Here is a 4,990-nt window from a genome sequence, read left to right as displayed (position 1 = left end):
AGTTACTATTGAGGTATTGACTAAAATTGGTAAATGAAAGGCTATTACAGGTAAGGCATCTCGAATGAAACGAAGGGGTATTCCATCTGACCCTACTGAATTTGTATCATTCAAATTCTTTACTGTGAGAATAACTGTATTAACATCAACTTGCTGAGGTCTAAAAATCTAACCATATCTTCAGTTTGATTCATTATGTACTGGTATTTGGTCTCTATCATTATCAAGAAAATTCTCTTGTGATTTCTCATGGGCCGTTTTTTCCAATGTTTGGAAAGTATTCTTAAATTCCTCAGCCTTTTTTATTTTGTTGTGAAAATTTAATATATGGGTATTGACATTGGGTTTGGAATCATTTCATGAACAATATTCCATTTATTTCGTATATTTCCTTGACAATTACTGAATTTGTCTTTAAATTTTTTTTTGTCTTAACTAGTACCTGTGTACGTTTATTTTCATCTTTATACTGACGTCGTAATGTTTCGTTCATTCTATCTAACTTTTTACCTTCTTTGAAGGGCGTCTCTAACTCGCATCGCTTTTTTAACATCCCTACTCATCCACGGAGCTGGGGCCCAGGTAATTAATCTAGTTACATATGGAGTTCATTCATTTAGACCATCTAGGAAAGCTCTGCTAAAAGTATCAGCTTGGTATTTACACAGTCTGTTTCCATTAAAAGGTTAAAGACGGGACTCCTATTCAGCAAAATGTCACGAAAAGCGTTTGAATCATAATTTTACCAAATTATGGTATGTCTTTACTATTGGGAGTCTTTTAGCTTGGAAAGGTTAATTCTAAGTGCTGCCATCTCATGGTCGGCACTTAACTAGAAATCACACATAAATCTGAAACTATTTCGTTCTGTTCGTAATACAACGTCTAGTAATGTAGCAAAAGTATTGTTGTCCTTGTCGGTTACTTTGTTCATTGGTTAAGGTTTAGCTAATACAAAAGTTTACTTAATCTATTATTTGGAACAAAAAAGGTCGTCATTTAAATCCCCCAAGAATAAAAACAGGCTTCCTACTTAAACACATTTCTCTAAAGGTATCTTTAATAATTTCAAATGAAGAGGCAAGTGCTTTCGGATATCGATATACACATCCTACAATAATTTTTGTTGTACAACAATTCATATATCTTTTACTCCTTCTACTTTATCATTACTCTTTCTAATGTTTGTTACTTTTAAATCATTTCGTACATAAATACATGATCCCCCACCTCTTCTATGATCACCACGATATATAGTAAAGTCATATATTGAATAAATTTGTGGTTTCACTTACACACAAAATATCAATATTTTTTCTTGTATTAATAATTCCACTTCATCGAATGTGTGGCAACAGAGAATGAGCGTTTAGATGCTCGCTAGTTAGGAGATTTCATGGGAATCATTTCTGTGTTCGTAGTATCCACGGAGATTTTTGCAGCGCTGTTGTCATGGCCGTTATCCTATGGAGCCTGCCGGCGACAAAGATACTGCTTGTGACAAAATCCGTGGCAGAGGTTACATCGGATTCTGTGGTCGTAACGAAAAGACGATTGATGGTGATTAAATTCGCCACAATTGTAGCATCCGGGCATAAGTTGCCCTTGATTCTGGTTAGGTCTGTCTCTTTTCATATTATCATGTCTTCGATTTCTTCTGTCGTTATTATGGCTTCGAGATGGATTTTACATTTCGACAAAGTGATATACATTTACTGCCTCCCAAGCTTTACCTAAAGGCTGATAAGGTTTTTTTTATTGTTTTGATGATTTTCCGGATTCTTAAGCAACCATTCATTGGATTTTTTTTTATATTTTTCCAATCTTACATAAATTGATAACAGAGCTCGTCCACTTCTCCTGTTCCCAATTTAAAAGAGAGTTTGCATTTTATGATTAATATGCCATGATGTCTTCTAATTCCTTTGCTCGTTAGCTGGGCCAGATCTGCCATATTTTCATCTCCATATTTTCATTGATACGTATTAATTCCTGTTATGAGAATATCTATATTATCCTAAATCCGTCATACGTGTTTCCGTAGATTCATGTCACCCAGAACAATCGTTCCATTTTCTATATTTCTGGGTTCTGACAAATGATTTTCCAGTGTATTTCGTTAGTTTGTTCCAATATAATCTTCCACAAAGGTCAGACAGTCACTCAATCTATTTATTGTTACATTTTGTTGCTTTAAACATATCATTCAGTTTTATTATTTCTAAGGTCTTTTGATTAAAATTTTCTTTAAATTGGTGTATTTCTTCCCTTAATTTCCTTAACTCTTCGCTATCCATCGTCAATGTTTGTGAAACTAGTATTTGTAGTTCTTTGATGTTTGATCATTCTCTTTATCGTAATTAGAAGTTAGAGTAAATAAACTCTCTTTAGGAAACCCAATCATTATTAGGGCCCAGCTTTTTGCAATGGTTCTGCATATCTGGCTTTGTAAGATTTCTATAAAGAAATCCCTTGTAGGGTTTTCATGAGTAGGAGTTTGAAGGGTAGGGACTTTCACTGGTCATCTTTTTTTGTCTTTTTTCAAATCTGTTTAAAGATGAGTGGTAGTGACGTCACGGACGCCTTAGTGCACGATGGGCAACTTTGGAAAAAGTTGAACAGTAGGCCTGTAGGAAATGTCTCCTATATTTGAATATTACAAAGACTAAGTGCAGAACAAAAAAGGTCACAAATCACGTCACTATCACGTCCCACAACACTTTCATAAGCACAATCCATATTAATATGTAGGTAAAGGTTATCTCAGTATCAGAAAAAAACAGAGGACATCGAGGAGCGGTGACAAAACAACCGTCCAAACAAAGCACCCGACATGAGAGAGAGAGAGAGAGAGAGAGAGAGAGAGAGAGAGAGAGAGGAGAGAGGGGTGGTATTAGAGATAGAGGGGGAAATGAAAAGAAGGAAGGTCGTGCACTCTTGTGTGATTTCGGTAAAACTTGAGAAAAGGATCACTTTTATAACATGGGATTCTTTTGTGTTTACTTATACATTAGAAGATCAAGATATGAAATTCGTTTATGGAACTAATTTATCTCTCTCTCTCTCTCCTCTCTCTCTCCTCTCTCCTCTCCTCTCTCTCTCTCTCTCTCTTTTAAGAGCTTTTTGGAATAAACTTAAAAACTAGGAAATTCGTTATCACAATGTTATAAAAAATTCTTATTTGGCTTCCAAAAACATTAATGAAGTTAGATGATAACAGAAAAATAGGGATTCCCAGTAGATTTTACCCATAAACACTGCTCCTAAGGTTTTACCTCCATCCCCCAACCCCAATTTTCCAGCTGGAGTTTCCATTGATTTCACCCTAAAACCCATTCTTCTTCTCCCCTCATAGATAAACTTCAAATGAAGACTGATGACTCCAAAGGAGAAAAGAATTGTTTCAGGAGTGGCCGAGAGGCAGCCAATACGCAGGATATTCCATACTTATCCTTTAGGACTCCCAAATATAAACAAATTGTGTAAACAGGCTTCCTCTATCTCAGACAAAATAAAATAAGAAGAAAAAAAAAGTTGAATAGCCTCTTGGGAAAAGGGAAACGAGAGTTTTCTGTCTGAGAATAATATTTCTTTGAGAATGCTATTTCTCAGATCAGCGAATTAGTATATTCCCTACTATTAAGAATTATCATAGGGGAAGGATATATCTCAATATCGTCCTTATTATCATAAAAGTTATACTATCTATCTGATTATATATATATATATATATATGCGTCTATATATATATATATATATATATATAGGCTGATTTCGTAAACAATATCCGTCCCAAGCTCAGATAGGTATTATTATTATTATTATTATTATTATTATTATTATTATTATATTATTATTATTATTATTATTATTATTATATATTGGTTTTATTTATTATTTATAATATTCAACTATTTTCTTGATACTATTTATAAAGTGAATGAGATAGGTACTTCTATATTGTACGTAAATGAATACGCTATTATAGACACCCACTATATATAGTCACTTTTGTTCAGTAATTGGGTTAACATAGGATTTTTTTCACCAAGAGTAGAAGTTTTTATTCTCTCTCTCTCTCTCTCTCTCTCTCCTTCTCTCTCTCTCTCTCTCTCTCTCTAAAAGAAAAAAACTCAATGGTTCTATTGATGAATAAAGTTGATAAATGTGATAAAATGTATAAATAAGCAATTAAATTACGTGAAAACCTAAGTTGAAAAGTAAAGGAAATAACAAAGTTAAAACGCTTGCTTGAGATAACAGGCTTCTTGAAAGTGGGACTTCGAACTATTGTATGCGAATTTTCTCTCATAGGCCTGTTGATGCCTTAAGTAAATCTCCCTTATTCTTGAGAACCATGTTAGAATTACAATGTCAGTTCAAAAGCACACATTATCTTCTACTTAATATCCATCTTAATCATAAGGATTCTTATTACTGAATATACTGTATATTTTCACAAAAGTTTTTGCAACAAAAACTTAATTAAAGAAAACCATACTAGCTCCAGTATAAGATTTTTCTAACCTATATTGGTGGGAATTCCAACTATAACGATCGTACAAGGCAGACCATTAATGGGATTTGTTGTATATTGCAACGGATCACAGAGGTATTCTGAAATTTTGTTATGGTTATGTGGAATAGATCGTAACTGACTGGTTGGCAGTCCATCTTTAAATTTATTTCTTCCTCTTCTGATTCTACTCGAAAAACTTTAAATTGACTCGAAATATGGAAGTTGGAGTGAATTAATCTGATATCAACTTAAAATTGCAGAGACATATGATAAAAAGAATCTTCTGCTTAAAAAATCCAGATAAATCAATCAAAGTTATCCATGTTAATATATATATATATATAATATAATTAAAAATATGTAACCATTTCGCTGTTACAACTCTTTCCTAGGCCCTATACTCCGAAAAGTTATACCAAAGTTATATATTTCTGTGTTATATTTTATAGTATTAAGAAAAGATGCTTAATT

Source organism: Palaemon carinicauda, chromosome 29, assembly GCF_036898095.1.
Source record: "Palaemon carinicauda isolate YSFRI2023 chromosome 29, ASM3689809v2, whole genome shotgun sequence".
Lineage (NCBI taxonomy): Eukaryota > Metazoa > Arthropoda > Malacostraca > Decapoda > Palaemonidae > Palaemon > Palaemon carinicauda.
This window is presented reverse-complemented; position numbering follows the sequence as displayed.